The sequence below is a fragment of the Arvicola amphibius genome, chromosome 7, assembly GCF_903992535.2.
Source record: "Arvicola amphibius chromosome 7, mArvAmp1.2, whole genome shotgun sequence".
Lineage (NCBI taxonomy): Eukaryota > Metazoa > Chordata > Mammalia > Rodentia > Cricetidae > Arvicola > Arvicola amphibius.
In genome coordinates, this window is record NC_052053.1 from 50,103,692 (window position 1) to 50,128,434 (window position 24,743).

Here is a 24,743-nt window from a genome sequence, read left to right on the forward strand (position 1 = left end):
GGGAGGGGTAGGGGTGAAAAGAGGACCTGGGAGGAATCAGGGGAAAAGCATGACTTGAATATGATTGAACTAAACTGTTTCAATCCCACAGCACGGGGGTTATAGGCACAGAGAGTCAGATCCCACTTTTTACCTGGTTCCTAGGGCTTTGAACTCAGGTCCTCATGCTTGCTCAGCAAGTTTTCTTACAGCCATTGAGCCATCATCTCCTCAGCCCCAGGATAGGAATTTTATAACTCTCTGTTCTGGCTAGTTTAATGTCAGCTTGACCAAGCTAAAGTCATCTGAAAGGGGGAACCTCAATTGAGAAAATGCCTCACTGGGCAGTGGTGGCACAGGTCTTTAATCCCAGCATTCAGGAGGCAGAGGCACGTGGGTCACTGTTAGTTCAGGGCCAGCCTGGTCTACAGAGCGAGTTTACACAGAGAAACCCTGTTGGGGGTAAGAAAATGTCTCCATAAGATCCAGCTGTAGGCAAACCTGTGGCATTTTTCCTATTTAGTGATTGATAGGGGAGGGTCCAGCCCATTGTGGCTAAGGGCATCACTGGGCTGGTGATCCTGGGTTCTGTAAGCAGGCTGAGCAAGCCAGTAAGCAGCATCCCTCCATGGCCTCTGCATCAGCGTCTGCCTCCAGGTTCCTGCCCTGCTTAAGTTCCTGTCCTGACTTCCTTCAGTGATGAACAGTGCTGTGGAAGTGTGAGCCAACTAAAGTTTTTCCTCCACAAGTTTCTTTCTTTCATATTCTTTTGAGACAGGGTCTCGTTATATAGCTCTGGCTGTCCTGGAACTCTCTTTGTAGATGAGGCTGGTCCAGAACTCACAGAGATCCCCCTGCCTCTGCCTCCAGAATGCTAGGATCAAAGGTAAGGTATGCGCCAGGACCATCAAGTCCATCCCCACGATTCTTTGGTCTTGGTGTTTCAACACAGCAACAGTAGCCCTAACAAAACACTGTCAGGTGTTTCCTTTTCTCAGGCCATTTGGGACCCCCTCCTTTATCCTTTTTCCCACCCAGACTCCTAAAACCAGGCTTCTTGCATTTATCCTACCTACTTCTTTTTTTAATATTTATTTATTTATTATGTGTACAGCATTCCTTCCATGTGTGCCCGCAAGCCAGAAGGAGGCGCCAGGTCTCATTATAGATGGCTGTGAGCCACCATGCGGTTGCTGGGAATTGAACTTAGGACCTCTGGAAGAACAGTCAGTGCTCTTAACCTCTGAGCCATCTCTCCAGCCCCTCCTACCTACTTCTTTAAAGATTCAAAGTGCTCTGAGTTTATCGCCAGTCCCTTGGCTCAAAGTCCCTTCCCCACCTTCAAAGACCTTAACCATCACCTCTGCAACTATTGTCATATCTGAGGATTCCACTGGGTCTACTGGGATCATCCAAGATTCCTCATCAGGTCCCTCAGTTACACCCATCTGATCCCTTATGTAGTAGGTATTAGTAACAACATATGAGTACTGAGGGTTAATGAGAATATGCACACCTTCTTTGGGGGTCGGGTGTTCTCTCTGGTGACAGTTGTATAAACATTTGTATGTAAGTATTCTTATTTCTCTGAGGACAGCTGGCCCACGTTGGTAAACTAGATGTAGGTATAGCTTTTCCACATGCTCGTGTGGAGGCCATAGTTCAGTCTTAGATGCCTTCCTTAATAGCTCTCTATCTTTTTATTTTTTAGATTTATCTATTTTTTGTGTATGAGTATTTTGTGTGTGCGTGCCTCATGTTCATGCCTGCTGCCTTTGGAGGGCAGAAGATGACATCAGATCCCCTGGACCTGGAGTTATGAATGGTTGTGAGACACCATATGGGTGCTGGGAATTTAACTCAGGTCCCCCACTGTTGTGGAAAAACCTTTTTGTACACTGTGAAGAGTGTCTCTACCTAAGGTACCTTCTGATTGATTTGATAATGAGCTGAATGGCCAATAGCTAGGCAGGAGAGAATAGGTGAGACTTCTGGGTAGAGAAGAGCTCTGGGAAGAACCTGAGGTGCCTGGGATTAAACCAGTCAGATGTTCAGTGTGGAGGAGGTAACAAATCACATGGCAGGATGTAGATTAATATAAATGTGTTAATTTAAGTTATAAGAGCTAGTTGGAGTCAGGTGGTGGAGGCACACACTAATGCCAGCACTTGGGAGGCAGAGACAGGTGGATCTCTGTTAGTTCAAGGCCAGCCTGGTCTACAAAGTTCCAAGACAGGGTCCAAAGCTACAGAGAAGTCCTGTCTCGAAAAAACAAAAACAACAACAACAACAAAAAGAGCTAGTTGGAAACAAGCCAAAGCTAAGAGCAAGCATTCATAATTAATAAAAAGTCTTGCATCATTATTTAGGAGCTGATGGTCCAAAGAAAGAGCAACTACAGCCCACAAAAGCAGCAAGTGCTCTAAACCACCGAGCCACTTCCCCAGTCCTCCCACTCTATTCTTTGAGACAAGGTCTCTTACTGAACCTGGAGCTCATCGATTAGCTAAACTGGCTTCCAGCAAGCTTTGGAAGACCCTTCTTTCTCTGTTCCCTGCTGCCATCTACAGGGTACTTAGGTACACGGCCACACCGAATTCCTTATGTGTGCTGCGAATCCTATCCAGTTCCTCGTGCAAGTATAACAAACACTTTACCCACTAGTGCTGCCTCCCCAGCCCTAGCTTATGTAATTTTCGGTTGTCACCAACAGGGATCAAGACCAGTAAGACAGCCCAGTGAATAGGGCATCTGCTGCCAAGCTCGAGGACCTGAGTGGAAGGGGAGAACCAACTCCCAAATGCTATCTATCCTCTGTGGTGCACGTGCCCACACATACACAAGGTAAAATACAAAAGTGGCTTTGCTTTTCATTGCCCTGGTGACTCTGTAGGACCCAGGGCAGCTCGGTACACACCAGCCAAGACAGGCTCTATGGACCAACAAGGTCAGCCTGAGTCTCAGTATATCCTTGGCAATACCTGGTTCCAAGAAAGACCACAAACTGACACACCTCCACCCATGCTCCACCCAGGAACAGACTACCCAAGGAAATTCCTAAAGTTCCAACTATTGTAAATAGGGTCACTTGATGTCCCTTTGTTGGGAGCTGCAGACCCCTGGCCCCTTGACTTTCTTTGCCTGCCTCAGACCCTTTGCCTGCTGGAGTAAACAACTTGTTTCTCTGTGCCCGCAGCTGCTCTGAGCAGGAGACCCTCAAGACTTCCTGATGGCAGGGGAGTGAATTCTGGTGGGTTTTACAGCTGGAAATCCCAAGAGCTGGGGAGTGGCTATCAGTTAAGAATTCCTATATAAGCTGCCCCTGAGCACAATACAGTTGGCATTCTTGTTTCAAGGATGACCCATGTCCGTGTGTGTGTGTGTGTGTGTGTGTGTGTGTATGTTTTTAAATCTCCAGCCTAGTTCCCGGCTTGCGTACATCCTTTAGCCCAGCACACACTCTTTTGCCAGGGCACCCCAGACAAATGCTAGCCAATCAGGGGTCCTGAACCTTAGAAATTCCTGCTACTATAAAAACCCCACCCCAACTGTGCTCAGGGCTTACAGGAGAGTTTGTGAACTTGTGTAGAATAAAGGCTCTCTGCTTTCACGCATGGAACTTCGTCTCCTTGTTGGTTTCTGGGGGACTCTGCAGATCTGGGCATAACAACTGGTAACCAGTTATTTTCTTGTGTGCCCATTTGACCTCTCTTGTGCTCAGTTTCGCCATTTTGGGGGGACCCACCACCCAACTCCCAAATAAATCCACACAGATGGAGACTTATTATTACTATGAAGCCTGACCTTAGCTTGGCTTGTTTCTTGCCACCTTTTCTTGTTTTCGGGGTTTGTTTGTTTTTTGAGACAGGGTTTCTCTGTAGCTTTGGAGCCTATCCTGGAACTAGTGCTTGTAGACCAGGCTGGCCACAAACTCAAGAAATCCGCTTGCCTCTGCCCTTGAGTGCTGGTATTAAAGGCACCACTGCCTGGCCCTTGCCGCTGTTTCTTATATTATCCCAACCACCTTTTGCCTATGGACTTTTATCTTTCTCTATTTCTGTGTATCTTACTTTCTTCTTGCTCCTTGACTAGCTGAGTGGGTGGCCCATGATGTCCTCCTCTCCTTGTTTCTTGCTCCTCCTCTTCCTCCCGTTCTCCTTCCATTTATTCTCTCTGCCTGCCAGCCCCTCCTATCCTTGCTCCTGCCTCACTATTGGCCATTCAGCTCTTTATTAGACCATCAGCTGTTTTATACAGGCAAAGAATCACAGCTTCAGAGTTAAACAAATGCAAGCCGGGCGGTGGTGGTGCACGCCTTTAATCCCAACACTCGGGAGGCAGAGGCAGGCGGATCTCTGTGAGTTCGAGACCAGCGTGGTCTACAAGAGTTAGCTCCAGGACAGGCTCTAAAAGCTGCAGAGAAACCCTGTCTCGAAAAACCAAAAAAAAAAAAAAAAAAATGCAACATAAAGAAAAGCAACACATTACCCATTCTTTTCTCTGAGTTTGAGGCCAGTCTGGTCAGTCAAGCTATTCCAGACCAGCCAGGGTTACAGAAAAACCGTCTTGTAAAGTAAAAAATTGTTTTGGGGGCAGAATTTGCTTTCGACAGGCCCTCTTCTGGTCACATTTTTCCTGTCTTCCCTGAAGTTCCTCTCTTGACGTTAATAGAGCAAGGCTGTCTGGTCTTTGAGTGGGACTAGGAAAGAGTCCAGTGGGAAAACGGCTTGCCACGAAAGCTTGAGGACCTGAGTTCAATCTCCAGCACCCATGCACGGTGAGAGCTGGGAAGCTGGAGACAGGTTGACTGGGGCTCGCTGTCAAGATTGATCCCAGACAGAACGCGGCTTGAGTGAGGGATCCCGTCTCAAAAACTGGAGGAGACTGGCTTCTCCCGTTTGCTGAGTCACCAAACCTGGGTTCTAAACTCAGGGAACTCGGGGCCTCGTGAGCAGGGCTCTTCTAAACCACCACGACCGGCGCTCAGGAAACCTGGGAGGCCTGGCGCCGCTAGGCCCCTAGACTGCAGAGTCTGTCGCAGTACAGATGACCTCACAGCGCGTCGGGGCATCTCAGCCAATCGGATCTGGCTTCTGGGCAAGAGGCGGAACTTACACCCAGTCGCTCACCTGCGACCAAAGCTCTTCCAATCACAGCGTGAGGCAGCCAAACGAGGTTGGGGGAGGGTGGGAGCGGGGAATGGAAATGGGGGCGGCTCCTATGCCGGGTCAACCGCTCGATGTCCCTGCGAGCCTGAGCATGCGCGTGGCGAGGAGACTAGGATGTTGCTGGTGTTGGTTACCCATGCGTAGTGCACGGCATGAACCTTTTTTGTTTGATTGTTCTGCCTAGGCTGGCCTCGAACTCACTGTGTGTCCGAGGATGATCTTTTTTTTTTTTATTATTAAAGATTTATTTATTATGTATACAACATTCTGTCTTGATGTATGCCCGCATGCCAGAAAAGGGCGTCAGATCTCAGTACTCAGTACAGATGGTTGTGAGCTACCATGTGGTTGCTGGGAATTGAACTCAGGACCTCTGGAAGAGCAGCCAGTGCTCTTAACCTCTGAGCCATCTCTCCAGCCCCCGAGGATGATCTTGAACTGACCTTTCTACCTCCACCTCCTTACTTCAGTGATTAATAGGCGAGCATCACCACACCCCCGTGGGTGTGAATTTTTTTAAATTTCGTCCACTGTGTGAGAGTTTAAATAGGACATAAACGCTTAGGGCACTGATCCACTTAGCGAGCACTGCAATAGATGTTGCTTAGTTCTCTGTGGCAGTCAAGAGCAATATTAAATTGTACTAATATGGTTTTATACAGCCGAGGGAAGGCTCCCTGCTCAGACTGTAGCTGCATATTAGTGAAGTGTAACCTCACTCTGATTTTTTTTTTTAGACTAGATAATCAGAAATAGAAAGATCATGTTTCCTTCTTTTATCCCAGAGGATCCCTCTGTATCCTCCCCAGGGTGGCAGCGCCTCACTTTGGAGACTTTCCTTTTATTGTCTGTAGCGAGGCAGGCGCCTGGTAAATGTGTGTGTAAGCCCTGGAGACAGATTGCCTGGGCCAGGCCCCGAATATACACTCTAAGCTATTTCAGGAGAGATATGGAACCCTCTCATACAATTTCTGCTTTAAAATGACTGTGTTAACAGCAGCTACCTCCGGCTTGTTGTGAGGATCAAATTAGTTTGTATGAACGTGTTCAGCCCAATGCCTAACCCATAACAATGAAAGACGTCACAGCCCCCATCTCCTCCTCCTCCTTCAGTACACACCCCAGAATGCAATTTCAAACCTCCTAAGCCGTCAGTGAAGGACCATTCCGGTTGTGAACAAGGGAGGGAGCCCAGAAAATCCTACAATGGTAATTTGGAAATGGGTGCCCAGAGGGAACTCTTCTAAAAGGGACGCGTACAAGCTGGGTCCTGAGTAGGATTCACCCATGCGAAGTGAGCAATGGGGAATGGGAAGAACTCAGACCAGATAGAGGTCCAGAGAGGAGGGAAAGCCTTGTGGGTAAAAAGGGAGTGGGCAAGAGGCTAAAGAGGTCAATAAGGGTCAGGCACATTCCAGAAGCTTGGCCTGAGACTTAGCCAAGCTGTCTGGTATTTCACTAGTTAATTCTCCTTTGAAAAGACTAGGAGCTGCAGTATCCTCTAGCTGAGGCTAGGGCCAGGCATCTGGGGAATGCCACTGCTCACAGCTCTGGCTGGAACTCTGCAGGCATCTGACCTGTGGGGATATGGCCCAGGAAACCCTATCATCTCACTGTTCCTGATGCACACTTGCAACCCCTGGCTTGTCATTCCCCTGTGGTGATCGTCTGTGCTTGGGGTGTGGAAGACTTGTATTGCAACCGCATTTATGCATTTATCCTTTGTGAATGTGGTCCAGTGACTCAGAGTACATACACCATGCTGCCCTTAGCTGCTATGCCCAGGTAGGCCTGAGACTGTCTCGGGGCCAAGTTACCCCCGGGAAGTTAGGATGGAGTAGTAAGGTCAGCTTAGAGCCTGGAACTTCATCACACACTTCCTTAAACTTTCTTTTAATTATTATTATTTGGGTATGGGGGAGGGTTGTGTCTGTACTGGAAGGAACAAAGATACTCGAAAGGGACCTTGTGCCCTTTCCTTTTGGCTAGCCGACTATTGACACAATGGTCCCCGAGAGATGGCAGTTTCCCAGGGAATCCCATGCTGAATCCTGGTGCCAACCGGAGGGGGCGCTTGTCTCCCAGTAAGAGGTTCCAGACAATTCTGACAACTCGTCGGACCACCTTGCAGGACAGACCGGAGCAACTGGTGGGTCAGTGACAGGCAGGCCTGCACTTTGACCTGGATTGTTTCGTATGCATAACTATGGCCCTGTATGTAAACCTGAGGCTTGCATCTAGATCCTGAGCTAGGGAGAACAAGTCGCTGAACCTATTTATTCTCTTCCCAATATGGCCATGTTGAATAAATCTTTCTCCTTTTTCCACTTTTGCTTGTGTATTTAATTGGCCAATTGATGCATGGCTCAGTCTATGTTGCTGGTGTTCCCAGGACCCAGTAGGTATGCTGTAGATTGAACCCAGGGCCTCACACACGCTAGGCAAGCACTCTACCACTGAGCTACACCTCCCGCCCTCATTTAATCATTTGCCTCAATCCTTGCCAGCAAATACATTCAGCCTGACCCAGTGATTAAGAACGCAAGCTTTGAAATCACATGACACAGGCCAGACTCTTGGATCTGATTGTGTCATTGACCCAGGCCTGCTGGGCAGGGCGCCAATCATCGAAAAGACTGGGTTTGCAAAAGCCAGTGAGGCTTTATTCAGGAGGTGGCCAAGCGTGGAGAGGGAAGAACATTACTCAAATATGCCTCCCTGAGGACAGGAGGAAGGGGTATTTATGGGGTGGGGAGGCACAGCGGGTTGAGGTGTCTGTCAGTTGGAGGTGAGGGGCTGCAATGGTCTTTGCATAACTAATTAGTCTCTGAAACTCCTCACAGGGTCCATCTGCAGAAAATGGAAGCCTTAGTGCAATCTGAGGGCAGAATTTTCAGCTCCCTGAATCAAAGAAGTCACCAGGGGACACCTGCCCAGGGCCCACAAAAATAGCCTTCAAGTCCTTGAGGAGTAACCTAGACAACCATTCTCACCCTGACCCACACAGCAGAGGCATCAGCTGCAGAAAGGTCCCTGGGAGAACAAAAATGAGTCGCTCAGCCGCGTGACCTCCACAAACAGTGATTTTGGGTTTCTGGAGACAGGGTCTTGCTATGCTGTCCAGGCTATGGCTGGGACTAACAGGTACACGCCACCTTGCTAGACTCTACAATTAGTGACCTTAAAACTCCGCTAAACTGGGCATTGTGGCATAGACCTATAATCCCGTCACTGAGGATGTGGAAGGAGGACCAGGAGGTCAAGGTCATAGTTCACTACAGTAAGACCAGTTTAGGCTACATAAACTTGGCCATAAAATAGAATAAAACAAGTTTTAAGTACGTTTCAGGCGGGTATCTGCTCAAGACATGGCCAGTTACTTGAGCCTCTCTGAGTCTCCTGTTCATGGCTCGTTGCTTAAGGAGGTGATGCGTGGAACGTGCTGAGCAGAACTGGGTGTGTAGTAAGCAGGGATGAGAAAATCACAGCGGAGGCTGGGGTGCCGCTCACAAGTACAACATCTTCCCGGCACACGAGAGGCCATCCATTCCCCAGTACTGTGCACAGGAAAAAAGAATAATCTTGAAAATTTATTGAGCGACTTCTGAGAGAGGCAGGCTCAGTGAACAACTGCTAGTGAGTTGGCCTCTCTGCTTTTTGAGTAACTAATCCCTTTCTTCCTGAAGTCTGTGTGGTGGTGTGTGTGAATGTGTATGCACAAGTGTTTGCATGTTTGTGTGCATGTGTGTGTACATGCCGGGGAAGCCAGAGACTGACATTAACATCAGGCACCTTCCCCAGTTGGTCTGTTTGTTTTCTTTGCCCCTTTCCTTTTTTTTTCCTTTTCTTTTCTTTTTTCTTTCTCTGTAGCTTTGGAGCCTGCCCTGAAACTCACTCTGTAGACCAGGCTGGCCTGGAACTCACAGAGATCTGCCAACCTCTGCTGGGATTAAAAGGCGTGCACCACCACTGCCCAGCAGGTTTTTAAGCAGGGTTTTATTATGTAGCCTCAGGTGGCCTGGAACTCACTGTGGAGACCTGCCTGGCCTCAGACTCACAAAGGCCTGCCTTTGGGCACCTCCCAAGTGCTGGGACTAGAATGCTCCCAACTCCACCTCATACTTTTTTTTTTTGTTTTGGGTTTTTTTTTTTTTTTTTTTGGTTTTTCGAGATAGGGTTTCCCTGTAGTTTCTAGAGCCTGTCCTGGAACTAGCTCTTGTAGCCAGGCTGGCCTCGAACTCAGAGATCCGCCTGCCTCTGCCTCCCGAGTGCTGGGATTAAAGGCGTGCGCCACCACCCCCAGCTCCACCTCATAATTTGAGGCAGGGTATCTCACTGAACAACTGAGCTCAGACAGCCTGGCCAGCGAGCTTTCTCTGGCAACTGCCTGTCTTCACCCCTGAGCGCTGGGATTTCAGGTGGGCCACATGGCCACTCAATATGTCACTGGGTGCTGGGGATCCAGACTCCCCATCCTCATGCTCATATAGTCACTTCACCGGCTGGGCCATCCCCGCAGTCCTAGCTCTCATATTAAAGCAAATGATTTATCTCTGTGTTGCAAAAGCAATTGTGGGAAAAGCAGCTGGTGCTTTTCCACAGTCAGAGCAGTGATGGGGACCGTGCAGGTCACCGTGGTGTTCTTCATCACTAGGTCTCTACAGGCAGCAGAGGAGCCAGATGTGCTCAGGAATGTGCACATCTGGATGAAATGGTGCAAATACTCTTATTAAATCTCAGCCTGGGGGACACTTTTGGAGCCTGTCCTGGAACTAGCTCTTGTAGACCACCAGGTTGGCCTTGAACTCACAGAGATCTGCCTGTCTCTGCCTCCCAAGTATAGGGATTAAAGGCGTGCGCCACCACTGCCCAGCTACTTTTTTTAAGTATTCTGTGAGACACAACAGCCTATATAGGAAAGGCACGTCTGTGGCACAAAAGGGTGCAGTGACCATGCAGATCCCTACCCAGCAGTCAATTAACCAGGACTAGAAAAATATAGGGACAAAGTTTACATCTGTCAGGAACACATACTGTCCTCTCTTCCCTAAGCAATGGTATGACAACTATTGACATAGTGGTGACCTTTTACCAAGTCTCACAGATGCTTCAAAACCTAGCTTCTCTTATCTGTCTGTCTGTCTGTATATCTATCTACCTACCTACGTACCTATCTATTTATTCTTGAGACACAGTCTTTCATTGAAGCCCTGGATATCCTAGAACTTGCTTTGTAGACCAGGCTGGACTTGAACTCACAGAGACCCACTTGCCCCTGCCTCTTGAGTGCCGAGAATAAAGGTGTGCACAACTGTGCCCAGCAGAATTGCAGTGTTTTTAATTGGCCATATAAAAATGCCTGCTTTTATGGAAATATGATGGTTTAATTATGGAAACAAATGCTGTTTTCCTAGCATCATTTCTCAGTATCTATCTTTGTATTGTATTGTTCTGATGATTTGCTTTAAACATTTGAAAGATAGATGGGGTGGTGCACACCTATAATCCTAGCACTTGAAAGGTGGATGTAGCTGAATGAGTTCAAGGTCATCCTTGATGATATAGTAAGTTAGCAAACAGCCTGAGATCCTGCCTCGAAACATCACAGACCTGAACAGATTCCTTTCAAAAGAGGTGACTGTTAGTAATGATGATGATAAAGGTGACATTTCAAGTGCAAGCTGGAGTTGTGGAAAACTGAAGCTTCCACAGTGAACTCAAGGTTTCTGTGAGCCGGGCGGTGGTGGCACACCTTTAATCCCGGTGCTCGGGAGGCAGTGGCAGGTGGATCTCTGTGAGTTCAAGGCCAGCCTGGTCTACTGAGTGAGTTCCAGGACAGCCCAGGCTACACAGAGAAACCCTGTCTTGACAAGCCAAAAATAAAAATAAAAAATAATAATAATAATGATAAAGTTTTTCTGAGCGTGGAGCATTAACAAACATGACTGTGTGGTGTGAGTCTATGTGAAGCAGGTGAGGTGTGGGTGCTATGTCTGTGTGTGCATACGGTGGCCCAAGGTCCATGTCGAATAGCTTTTACTCAGTTACTCTCTAGCTTATCTTTGAGACAGGGTTTCTCATTGAAGCTCACTAATTGGCTAGGCTGGCTGGCTGGTGACCTCCACAGAGCCTTCTCCCTCCCCTCCCAGGGCTCCAGTGCTGGGTCACAGATACACTATGAGCTTTTGTTCTTTTTTTTTTAAATTATTTAACTTTATGTGCATTGATGTGAAGGTGTCAGGTCCCTTGGAACTGGAGTTACAGATAGTTGTGAGCTGCCATGTGGGTGCTGGGAATTGAACCTGGGTCCTCTGGAAGAGCATCCAGTGCTTTTAATCACAAAGTCATCTCCTTCGCTCAACAGATATGATTTGTAAGCATTCCATCTGCTAACATCTGGCAGACCTGCCTAACTCTGATTCGGTATTTTCCAAGTAAGCACTGTACTGGTCATGCTGGCACTCATAGGGCAGGGCAGGGGGATCCTTGTGAGCTTGAAGGCAGCATGGTTCACACAGAGTTTCAGACCAGCCAGGGTTGCACGGTGAGACCCTATCTCAAACAAAATCCAAATGACCACTGCGAAAAACTGTAAAACCACAGGCGTGTAAAGGACCCACTGAAGGCACAAGGGGCAGGAAAGGGATAGACATTAGTGACAGAGCTTGGCTGGCATGTCCAAGGCCCTGGATTCAATCTTCAGACCAGAAAGAGAAAGGACAGAGGATACTTTTGTTACTGTCAGTCAGCTACCCTCCTGCCCTGTATTTAGCAAACTCTTCTGCCTGGGCTGGCGATGGAACTCAGCTGGTGGAGGGCTTGCCTAGTACGCACAAGGCTCTGGGTTTGATCCCCAGCAGGTATACATTTCTCATGGTGGCAAATGTTGTCTTGTCTGTTGGTGGAGAAGGCCTCTACCCGTAGCCCTCAGGAGGTGGAGGCCTTTCTGCCTTTTTTGGTGCCATGTAGCCCCTATCAGCTCTTTCACTATGCAAAGAACATAAAGAGCAATGGGAAAGATAAATTCCTTTCGAGGCTGGGGACATGGCTCAGTGGACTAAGAGCTTGCTATGCAAACATGACATTTGAACCCCCAGAACCCCCACGGTGGCCATCTCTAGTCACAGTGATCCTATGGTGAGATGGGAGACAGATATCCCGGGCTATGCCACAGGGAAGGGACAGACAGCTAACATTACTCCTGCCCTTTGGTTTCCAAATGTGTACTACTCATACACACTTTTCTAGAGAAACACTTGCACATGCACCCTGGCCACATGTGGCCCCCGAGAACTGGATATACAAGGCCAGAATGATGATTTTTTTGTTTTGTGGTTGTTTGAGACAGGGTCTCTCTACAGAGCCCTGACTGTCCTGGATCTTTCTATGTAGACCAGGCTGGCTTTGAACTCACAGAGAATGGCCTGCTTCTTCCTTCTGAGTGCTGGGATAAAAGTCGTGAGCCACCATGCCTGGTCTCATGAATGGTATTTTTTATTTAGTGTGTTGAATAAAATACATAGTTGTTCCACAGTGGGGTGGTAATGGTTCTAGGACTCATTGAGAAGACCAAAATGCAAAGACACTTCCGTCTCATACGCCAAGATATTTACCTATGACCTACACACAGCCTCCTGGATCCTTTCATCATTTTCAGGGTGCTCTTGCCACCCACTGAACCTCAGGAGTGATGGAGAGAGATGCTCTGTCTTCCTGTCTTGGGAATAATGACAGAAATAGAGTCTGTTCATGTCCAGCATGAATGCATTTTTTTCTGTTCTCTCTCTTTTCTTCCTTCCTTTCTTTTTCTTTCTTTTCTTTTTTCTTTTTGGTGTTTCCAGACAGGGTTTTTCTGTAGCTTTGGAGCCTGTTTTGGAACTAGCTCTTGTAGACCAGGCTGGCCTCGAACTCACAGGGATCCGCTTGCCTCTGCGTCCCAAATGCTGGGATTAAAGGCGTGTGCCACCATCTCCCTGATTTTAAACTTCTGATCCCCATGGCTTCCCTCTCCTCGGAGCTGGGATTCCATACATGTCTGCACCACCACACCCTGCTGGACTCATTTATTTTTGAAACCAGGGTCTTGCTATGTAGCATGAGCTTACTACACAAAGCTGGTCTCAGATGAACGGCGGCCCTTCTGTTTCAGTTTCTCCAGTGTTGGGATTATGGACATGAGTCACCATGCCTGGCAGGTTTATTTGGAAGAGGAGATAACATAAAAGTGATCATGAACACAAAGCAGTAAACATGGGAAAGCATAGGAAAGGTTGTAAAACTCCCCAGAACCTCACTCCCCAGGCACTGGGCCTGGCATTCCAAGTTCCACAGAAATGGGTTAACAGCCTTGGGAAAGCTATGTATGCTCTCGGTCCCTCCTTTTTCTTTTTTTTTTTTTTTTTTTTTTTTTTTTTTTTTTTTTGGTTTTTCGAGACAGGGTTTCTCTGTGGCTTTGGAGCCTGTCCTGGAACTAGCTCTTGTAGACCAGGCTGGTCTCGAACTCACAGAGATCCTCCTGCCTCTGCCTCCCGAGTGCTGGGATTAAAGGCGTGCGCCACCGCCGCCCGGCCCTCCTTTTTCTTATCTGTTAATTGGAGCAATAGTAAGTGCTCCAGGGTTGACATTAAATCAGACAAACACAGCCCACTAACATGGGCTAATAGGGCATGGTAGCAGGCAGAGCTGGGATTTAGCCTTTCATTAAAATCCTTAAGATGCTGTCTGTGGCTCTACTTTTTTCTTTCAGTAATCGAACCCAGGGCCTCCTGCATAATAACCACGAGAATTCTACAACTGAGCTATATCCCCCAACTATTCTCTTTTATTACTGCTTTTGTTTCTTGAATATTATTTTTAATTGCCAGGGTATCTGGAATAAACAGGGAGAACTCCCTACTTTGCATCACACTAGTAACCGCGAGGGGAGCCATTCTCTCTCGCAGACCTTTTGTTTTGCATTCACACAAATACAAGGTAACACCCAAGAGGGGTAGTGTACGACGTCTTTTAACAAAAGGGGTGAAGTATCCATACTGTGCATTTGTTATGAAACGGAAACTACAATGAGCTACTTCTGCCTCCCCCCCCCCCCCCCGCCCGCCCCGCGCCCCCTTAGCCACCCTCGAACACAGCCCGGGCTGTCGGGCTGTCAGGAGGTTCTATGGCTCTGTGGGTAAAGGGGCAGGATCCAGGCCCGGTCCCTTTTTTGAGCCTTCTCTCCTGCTTTCCTTCCAGGTCCTAAGTCTGCATCCCCTGCCTTCTCAAGAGCCGCGCCCTTCCCACCTCCCCTTCCCACTCTCACCCCAGAGCTCTCCCTGGGGTCCTCTCTCGGGAGCCCCTTCCCCCACTCCATCGAGGTCCTCTCCATCGCGGGGGTGGTCTCTACCCAGAGCCCCTCTCCACTGAGGTCTCTCTGTCCATCCTGTTCCTTCTCCACTTTTTCTCCTTTTGAGCCATCTTCTCCGTTGCAGCCCCTTTCAACCGAGCCCCTTCTACACGGGGGATACCTCTCTCTCCAAGTCCCTTTCCACCTAGGCCCCTTTCCCTCAAGATCCTGCACCTAGGTCTCGTCTCCACCAAGGTCTCCCTCCATTTAGGCACCTTCTCCACCTAGGCCTCCTTTCCACCTAAGCCCCTTCTTCTCGGTCGAGGTCCCTCCCCACCGCGTCCCCGCTCCAGCCGAGCTAGCTTCCTCTCCATTGAGGTCCCTCTCTTCCGCAGCCCCTTTGCACCGCGGCGGCCCAGCCCGCTCCCCGCACCTTTTCTCCCGCCCTCCCTCCCGGGACAGGGGCAGCGCGGCAGGGGGCGCTGCGCGGGCCACTGTGAGGACGGCGGGCGGGGGCGGCGCGGAGGCGGGGGCGGCGGCGGCGGGGGGCGGGGAGCCGAGCGCGGGCGGGAGGCGGCGGCGAGCCACAGCGCCGAGGCTCCAGCGAGCGCCGAGGAGCGGGAGGAGGAGGAGGAGGCAGGAGCGCAGAGCGCCGAGCCCCGCGCCGCCGCCGCGCAATCCGCCGCCATCCGCCGCCCCCGCGCCCGGCCGCCGCCCGACCGCCATCGCCCGGGCCCGTCGCTCGCGGACGCAGACCAGGTGGGCCGGGGCCGGGGCCGGGGCTGCGCTTTGTCTCCACTGCCGTGCGCTGCGGCGGGCTCGAGGCTGCGGCCTGGTCGGCGCTCTGCAGCTCGCCATTGTTGTGTGTCCGCGGCCAGGGCGGGAGGACGGCGGGCCGGGCGGGGCCGGGATCGGATCGCGGTCGGGGTCCGCGGAGGGCTCTCCTGCACCCGGGGACAGCTGCCTCGTAGGCCGAGGCGGGGGACGCGGGACCCCGAGGCCGCCCGGAACCGCAGGCCGAGCGCCGCCTCGGCTCGTGTGGGTTCGGCTGCGGGAAGTGGGGTGGTGTTTTCAGGGCACCCGAAGCCGCAGCTAAAAATCTTTGCTAATAAACAGGATGTCGCTGCTCGGGGCCTGCTAGATTGATGATTTTTTTTGTTTTGTTTTTTCTTCGCCTACCTTTTAAGAGAGAAACGTAGCCCTGTTGAGGTGGTGGGCCTCTTTGGAGAGGTTCTGCTTGCACAAAAGTGGACGCTGCTTTCCTTTCTTTGTAAATATCGTGGGGAGACGAAACCCACTGTTAGGCAAGAATAGGTGTCCCCCCGCCCCTCCAGGCAATGGTGAGCTTGAAGGAAGTGGGAGAAGGGGGGCGCCGATGCTCTCCGGAGTGTGTCATTTGCTAAATGGTTGCCTGGGAGAAGCCTTTATAAACGCCTGTCTTTTGCATGACAGTTAAAATTTACCTACGGTTTTCTTTCCTGGAAAGGTTAGCATGTATTTTCGGTGTGTTGTCTATTTTATACATCTCCTTTGGGCTTTCAGTCTGTCCGTTTGAAGCCTTGTCGTCTTTTCGTGGCAGTACAACTGCAGGGGCTCGTATTGTATCGTAATGCTTGCACCGTCGTGTTGCAGGGTGGGACCTGAGGGGTACGGGCTGTAGAATGGGATACCTGCTGCCACCACCTCCAAACCTAGGGACTCCTCAGCCTTCGTTGGCAGGGAGACATGACTTGGCATGCGGTCGGTGCTCTATGGTTCCGGTGTTGTGAACCTAGGATAGAAGGTTGGCCACTTGTGGTGTCATCCATGCCGGAGCGTGCCACAGGTGCTGACTTTGGAGTGGCGACATTGGAGAAGGGATGCAAAACATTGTGTGGTGTAGGAGTTCCAGGTCAGCCTAGCCACATCGTGAAAATCTAACAAAATACCCACGTTGTTTAGGTGCTTGGTCAGTGTGGGCCTCTGTGGGGAATGAGCTTGGGAAGGCATGTGTAGCCCACAAGAACCTGCTGCCTCTCTAGTGCAGGGCCTTTCTGGTGGTGGCTGGGTTTCAGTGGGCTGGAACCCTGGGAAGGTAACTGCCCTCCTTGGGGATAGGCAAGTAATTGTTTGGGAGCCTTCAGCTTGTTCAGGCAAGTGAGCCTTTGGAGCCCTGTTCAGATACCCTTGAGTTACTTCAGTCTCTGAGCCCCAGCTCTTGCATCTATAAAATGGGAATAATTACGGCTGCTCGTGCATCTCGTGGGAGCCGCAGGTAAGGTTCGACAGCAGAGCGTCTCCATCTGTGGGAAGGTGGTACGCGTGCATGTTCTTGTGGTTCCTTGGTTGTGTTGGTCCCGTTTAATTTCTTGCTTTTGTCCTTCTGTTGTGTCTTCTGGGATGGTGACCGTTTTGATAGTCTCTTTACTACCCTCGTGCCTAAAAGCAGTGGGCTCAGCCAGATCCCGAGGCCGCTGGGAGACCATGGAAGGACGGAGGATAATACACGGAGGGTGGGAGGGAACCAGTATTTGTCTCACTGTGTGTGGTGACTGAGGCCTAGCTTGCCTCCTAGACTAGCCCTGAGTAACTCGTTGGTCCCCTTTGGATAAACAGTGACTTGCATCCGGGAGGGGGTGGGGGATTGTCTCACTTGGTTTGGCTTAATCATCTTGTTTAAGGAACTTCCATGCCCCCTCCAGGCCCTTTATTCCCCTGCCTTTCGGCTGGTCTGTGTTTGGCCTCCTTCACCGGTCTGGTCCTAGCCTTCTGTGTCAGGGAAGACAGAGTCTGCTGTCCCTGCCTCCAAGACTTGAATTCCTGGGGAGCTTGAATTCATTGTGCTGCTTGTGCCGGCACCCTGGTGGGGCCTGCCGTAGTCCTCGGCACTCTTCACTGGCTTGGAATGGGTGAGGGGAAATCCCAGGGCATTTACAGTCAAGCCTTGGAAAGTGGAGTTTCTGGAATGGCCGGTCAGAACTGGCTCCTGAGCCTTGGGCTTTGCTGAGGGATTTTTGTTTGGCCTCTTAACCGTCCTCCATCCAGTTTGACACACACACACACACACACACACACACACACACACCACCTTTTCTCTGAAAGATTATTTTATTATACTTTAAGCTTTACCTCCCCTCTTTCCTTTCACAAAGTACCAACTCACGTTGCCAATGGCTGTGGGTTGGTTACCTCTCCCATTGTTCGTTCTACCATTTAAGATTGAGCATTTTGGTGTTTGTTTCTATTTTAAACCGGAATAGGCTGGGAGGACCAGTGCACGTCCTTCTGAATTGCATACCGAGGCTGCTGTGCTGTCACATGTCCGGATTGTGTTACAGGCTAGCAGGTATTAATAGGGCCTGCCCAAAGCAGACCTTAAAACATTTTTCTCTTAGAAAAGGAAGGAAGAAAATGGCCAGCAGACGCTGTTGGGTTTTGTAATGTGAGCTTGTTACTTTCGGTTTTGAAATGAATATTGTATGCAATGGAAGGACTTAGTAAGTCTAAGGCCATTTTTTTTTTCGAATCATAGTCAATTGTATTTATTGTGTGTGTCTGTTCGTGTCCCATGTATCCTAGTGGTGGTCCTAAGGCAACCTGTGGGAGTTGGTTTCTCTCCTTAGATTCAAAGTCAGGTTGTCGTTGTTGGTGTTGGTCACCCTTCCCATGGAGCCATCTCTCGCGCCTCAGTGTTTATTAGGGTTTTATTATTTGGGTTTGCTAGACTGGGGATCATTTGGATGGGGCCACACATGGCCTGTGTTGTGTGGTGCTGGAAGCCATGGAGAAAGGTTAGCTTTCCGGAGCAGGAATGTTGTTTACGATGAGCCTTTAGGTCTCACAGGGCCCCCTTTGCCTCCTCACCTGGGAGTTGGCAAACCTGGGTCTCACCACAGGTGATGCCACTGTTTGTACCAGCAGGCCCGTGGGAAATCTGTGTGCCAGGAGGGTGTTTGCCTTGGTGACTGGAGTCGGAAGCCTTGCTTGAGCTTTGTTCTCAACTGCACTTTTTTTTTTTTTAAATCCTGTGTTATCTGAGAAACGTGATTCCCAGAGCTTCAGTGCTGCAGCAATGCTGGCTTCTCATGCAGTGGAGGTGGCTGGCCACGCAGGGTGAAGTCCACCTCAATTGTGTACCTATTGTCTGAAGTGTTTGCCTCTGTGCCTCTCTGCAGCCAGCCTTGGTCCTTTATCCCTCCTTTCAGACCATTGCCCCCTTTCTCTGTGGTGCAGGAGAAGCTGAGGTGTTGGGAGAAGCCGAGTTGGTTTTCAGTTCTCCCATCCTGCATTAGATACTCCGCGGTCACTTCTTTCCCTGCCATTGTGTAAGACCCTTTAAGATAATGTTTCCAAACCCTACGATTAAAGTGAAATTCCTGAGTGAGAAAATTAGAAAACACCGAGGATCAATGAGGAAATAGGGGTGCAAACCATCTCTCCTCGCCCCTAGACTGGAGAACGAACAGGAATATGTTGGCATCCTTGCACCCAGAACATTTCCACATACACTGTGCAAAGCTACAGCTTGGTTCTTCCTTTGAGTGTTGTATTTCATGCATCTGCCGTGATTTATTTAATCTTGCAATTTGTTAGACATTCCTCTCTGTTCTTATCTCTGGCTATCACTCCCACAGTGGGATTTCTGAGGTCAAAGGGTGTGAGGACTGTTCTGGTTTTCTTCTGGAGTTTTTAGTCCGACCTTCCTCTTCTGTCTTGAACCACCAGGTTATGAGTGGCTCTATCTGGATCAGGGACATTTTATTTTTTAAGGTTTATTTTTATTATTTTTAATTATGTTTATGTGGGTTTGTGTACAGGACTGCTGTGCTCGGAGAGTTCAGAAAAGGGTGTTGGGTGCCCTGGAGCTGGAATTACAGGTGATTGCTAGCAGCCTGACGTGGGGGCTGGGAGCCAAATTCGAGTCTCGCAAGAAAATAACTGATCTTAATGCTTCCCCATCTCTCCAGTCCCTGGTTCAAGGGCTTCATCACAGACTGGATTGAGTGTAGACAGGGCACTTGTCTCAAACCTCCAATTGTTCTGGCGGTATGGCAGGAAGCCCCTCCCAAGAGACTTTGGGGACCGCCCCAACCTGTCATTACTTTCTTTTTTTGGTATGTTCAGATTGAAGTTGTGAGCCACCGCCTCCCCAGGGTGGGTAGTGGTTTCTGTTCCAGAGAGTCTCTCTTTGTAGGCACTCTTATGAGGCCTGGAATAAGCAGTGTAGTCCTGGCTGGCTTCAAACTCACAGAACTAGGCATGGTGGTATAAGCCTTTAATCCCAGCAAAGACAGGCAGATCTCTTGGAGAACATGGCCAGCCTGGTCTACAAAGCGATTTCCAGGATAGCCAGGGTTACACAGAGAAGAAACCCTGTCTTGAAAATACAAAAAAAACCCAAACCAAAACAAACAACAGAATTCCCCAAATCTCACAGAGATTTGCCTTTTCCACTGCCTGAGTGCTGGTGATTAAAGGTACTGGCCACCGCGCTTGGCTGTGCAGCCCCAGAGGGCCTCGACTTGGCAACCTGCCTGCCTCCTCTTCCCAGGTACCGAGATTACAGTGCGCGCTACCATCTTGGTTCTGTTTTTTCTTATCTCACTTTTAACAATTGTAAACAAAGTTTTAAAATAATTTTTATTTTGTGTGTGTGTGGGTACAGTGTATGCGTATGTGCATGGATGTGTGCATGCTTGTGCAGCAGGCACTTTACACACAACCTTCTCAGCCCCTAAGCAATTTTTATTGTGCTAAAAATTCATTGTTTGTGAGTGTCCAGGTCAGTGGCATGAGGTCTGGTGACAGGGATACTCACTCACTACCAGCCATCTCCAGGCCCGTTATCCTGAACCAAAAGGCCGTCCATTGACACTTCCTCCCTGCATCGTCAGCCAGCCGCCAGCCTGCTTTGTTTCTGAGTTTGGCCATTCTGGGCACCTTGTATAAACAGGATAACCCACAGTTCATTCTATTCCTGGCCTACTTTATTAGCATGCTCGCAAGGCTCATTCCATGTTGTAGTGTTTCAGAGCTTTCTGAGGCTGAGACAGGAGGATCAGGAATTTCATTGTAGTCTGGGCTGCAGAGCCAGACCCTGCCTTAAAAAACAAACAATAGGGGGACTGGAGCGATGGCTCAGAGGTTAAGAGCACTGGCTGCTCTTCCAAAGGTCCTGAGTTCAATTCCCAGCAACCTCATGGTGGCTCACAACCATCTGTACTGAGATCTGGCGTGCGGGCATACATTGAGGCAGAATGTTGTATACATAATAAATAAATAAATCTTTAAAACAAACAAAAACAAAACAAAAAAAAACCAATAGGATGACCAGATGACAGTTCAAGCCTGAGGACCTGAGTTCGAATCCAGGTAAAACTAGAAGGAGAGAATCAAGCCTCCAGAGTCGTCCTCTTGGCCACCACACACACACACACACACACACACACACACACACACACACACACCCTTCCCCTCACACTTTTCTGCATGCATATGTACTAAATTTTTCTTCATCTGTTTCTCTGTAGCGCACAGCTAGTAAGCATAGCTGTTTTCAATCCGCGGATCCCTCCCCCGTGTGTGCTGTTGTTTCCTGTGTAAATGCATTCTCTGTTGTCACCTGTAGTGCCATGAGCTAGAGAATTGTGTGAGAGGGTCTCACGAGAGGCCACCAGAGTCAGGCTCAGGTCAGCCTGGGAAAGTAGGGGTGGTGGTCTGCAGTTTGGCAGAATTGAAATAAGCACCCACTTGGAAGTAGTGATCAGAAACTGCAGATCCCAGGAGAGAGCTCATGCTTTTCAGGGTACTGAGGCCCTTTGAATATGGACATTCTGTAAGTGCTCCACCTCCCAGCACGCCTTGGGTTGTGGCTTTGTACTGATGATTGGATAGGAGAAGGGGTCTGTGGCCAGGGCCCTTACCCAGGTCTCTTTGTGTTCCACGGAGCTTTTTGGGCAGGGCGGTGGTGGTGCACACCTTTAATCCCAGCACTCGGGGGGCAGAGGCAAACAGATCTATGTGAGTTCGAGGCCAGACAGTGTTTACAGACAGTCCAGAGCTTAGAGAACAGCTCTGTTCCCACAAGGACAGAAAATACAGGCCTGTCTGGGAGGGACCGGGTCCCTCCTGCCTGGGTGACCTGAATGGGCTCAGTGTTTAGAAGTCACTAGGGAGAGCAGGAGTGTTTTGAGACAAAATATGACATTTTCTGGTGTTTGTTTTCCTGATAAATTAATTACAAAATATTGTGTGTGCAATACTAGTTTAAACAAAAGAAGGGAAAGTGAGTGAGTGCAGAGAACTGCACACTGTTTACAGTTTGCACTGTTTATGGGCTTGGGAAAAGACTTAGAAAACAAATGGGGAGGGGGGTGCAGAGATGTGGGTGAGCTCACACCAGGTCCTGGGTTTTTTTGTTTTTTTGTTTTTTTTTAAAGACAAGGTTTCTCTGTAGCTTTGGTGCCTGTCCTGGAACTAGCTCCTGCAGACCAGTCTGGCCTCGAACTCACATAGATCTGTTTGCCTCTGCCCCCCGAGTGCTGGGATTAAAGGTGTGCACCACCACCGCCCTGCCCTTACTAAGTTTTTAAAAAATGAACAAGTATATATAAAAAAACAAACAAAAATAACTCAATCCCATGGCCCAGATATTCCCAGAAGGCTTATTTATTTTAAAAAGAGGTCTCACTGGTTGTCCTGGGCAACTGCTTGTGTAGACCAGGCTACTTTGACTGCACAGAGGTCCACCTGCCTCTACTCCGAGTGCAGAGATTAAAGGCTCATATGCCACCACACCTGTAAATACATACATAGATTAAGCTGGGTGTGGTGGCTCATGCCTTTATTATTTTTTTTTTTTAAGAAACCAATTTATCAAAAGTAATAAAAGCAGAACTAAGATGGCAGAACTCGCTGTAACCTTGGTACTTGGGAAGTGGAGGCAGGAGGATTGCCAGTTGTCTTAGAGTTTTCTTGTTGCCTTGAAACACTGTGACCAAAAGGCAAGTTGGGGAGGGTTTATTTGGCTTACACTTCAACATTGCTGTCATTGAAGGAAGTCAGGACAGGAACTCAAACGGGGCAGGATCCTGGAGGCAGGAGTTGGTACAGAGGCCATGGAGGGATGCTGCTTACTGACTTTGCTCTCCTTGGCTTGCTCAGTCTGCAACTTAAAAGAACTGGGGACAACCAGCCCAGGGGTGGCCCACCCACCATGGACGAAAATGTCTTACAGCTGGATCTCAAGGAGGCATATCCTCAGCTGAGACTTCTTCCCCTGATGACTCTGGCTTGGTTCAAGTTGTCACACAAAACTAGCCAGTACACACCATTCAAGGCCAATTTGGTTCATAGCCGAGTATGGTTGTGCACACCTTTAACACCGGCACTGGGGAAGTAGAGGCAGGTGGAACTCTGTGAGTTCCAGGCCAGCCATGACTACATAGTGAGATCCCGTCTCAAAAATTGTGTCTCAGTGTGTGCAAGCATATGCATACATGAGGGAATGTGCCATGGTGCACGGTCGGAGGACAGCTTCCTCTTCAAAAGCGTGGTGTGTATGTTAAATAGCCTGTGAGCGTGTTGGTTGCTACCTGAGCAGCAGCATCTTGTTAAGAACCCTACTTTGCCCTTTGCGTGACCGTTTCTGTTGGTATCTAGTAGGCGTGAGGTGGTGGATCTCAGCGCAAAGGCCTTTGGAGTCGGGGTAGTAGGGCCAGAGGCTGCGAGCTGCTGGTCTGTTGCTCAGAACTGAATTGTGGATGGGAGTCTGTTGTGCAGGGCTGCGGCAGGAGCTGCTCTGGTGGTCGGTCAGGTGAGGACCCCTGTGTGGCTGGGAGAGGGCACAGTGGGGCCTAAGGACAAAGATAATCCTGGAGGCAGAGGCAGGCAGATCTGTGAGTTTGAGGGTAGCCAGGGCTACACAGAGAAACCTTGTCTGGAAAAACAAAACAAATTATGTGTGTGTGTGTGCGTGTGTGTGCACACGGATGTCACTGCACGTGTGGAGGTTAGAAGACAACCTATGGGAGCTGGTTCTCTTCTACCGTGTAGGTCCCTGATTAAATTGGAGTTGTCAGTTTGACAGGAAGTGCCTTTACCTGAGCCTCTGTATTTTATTTTTTTGAGACAGGGTCTCGTGTTTCTTAGGTTGGCCTTTGATTCATTAGGAAACCGAGGACGCTCTTGACATGGTTGTGACTTTACCAGACCCAAAGCTTAGAGTGTCGGAGGCAGATCTGGTAAGGTCTGGGGCAGTGGGGGGCGGGTTAAGCTGCAGCGTGCCCAGAGGAGGCCTTTCAGATGTCAGTGCTGTCATCTCTCTGCTGCTGCTTCTGTGAACTCAAAACCAGGCGTTTACTGGAGGAGAGGCATGGCCCACACCCCGCCTGTGCCCTCTGTGGTGGGTGCAAGATCTACTTTGGGGTCCACTACTCTCAAGCCCAGAATACTTTAAGCCGATGGCCTGCGCCTGGCTGTTTAATCTTTTTGCTTTGCTCTGCTTGCTCTAGAATGCTGCAGCAACTCCTTCCGTCCAGACTGGAGGAGAGGATGTGGAAGGTCACTCACGTACCTAGGTGTTTATAAGGCACCTGGCACGAGGCAAGCGACTCTCAATAAACAGAGCTATTAATGGCCCTGAACTCAGCACTCAAGGAGGGCCCAGGGGTTTGGAGTAGGCAGGCTGCACACTTGGGACTCATCTGTTTACTAGATGCTGAGGCTTCTAATTGTGCATAGACCCGGATCCAACAGCCACCCCGCACCTTTTGCTCCAGGGCTCAGACCCCTTAACCAACATTTGCCTTCCTGGGAAGCAGGTGCCCTGGGCTCTTACTGCCACTCATATCTCCAAGATTCCACTGTCATTGTCTTTTCCAGCCAGTAAGGGTGTTTGACCACTGGCTGGCCTCTTGGTGTGGGGTCTTTTTCTCTTGGAGAGAAAGTGAAGGCGGTCTGAGCCTCCCCCCACACCCCTTCCGGCTCTGGCTGTACTGGGGCTCAGCAGCTAGCCAGCCACGGTCCTTCTTGTAGCCTTCTCGCCCACCTGCAGTGGCTGTGGACACAGGGCCTGTTCTGGGAGACTCAGTTTCTCTGTTGCTGGAGGATGCAGCTGCCTCATTTCCCCAGCTGTGGCACTGCATTGGTGCAGAGTGACTGCACTGGCACAGGGTGGGAAACCGGGCCACCCAGCGGTGTTATGGCGTGGGTTCTGCATTTTGTACTTCAAAACACAGATGACCCCAAAACAGGCATCAGTGAACATCCAGGCTTGTGAAAAAACTCTAAGC

General features: G+C 49.6%; 1 protein-coding gene across 11 annotated transcripts in view; it reads left to right on the forward strand.

Moving 5' to 3' along the window:
- The first annotated feature begins 15,104 nt into the window (after positions 1-15,104).
- Positions 15,105-24,743, forward strand: part of Prrc2b (proline rich coiled-coil 2B) — an 80,314-nt gene continuing 70,675 nt past the window's right edge. For 10 of the 11 annotated variants that reach the window (XM_038336160.1, XM_038336165.1, XM_038336162.1 and 7 more), the window contains exon 1: positions 15,105-15,231. The gene's annotated coding sequence lies outside the window, so the exon portion shown is untranslated. Of the gene's footprint in view, positions 15,232-15,739; positions 15,813-24,743 lie in introns of those variants that run through there. The other variant, XM_038336161.1, reaches the window with a different exon arrangement.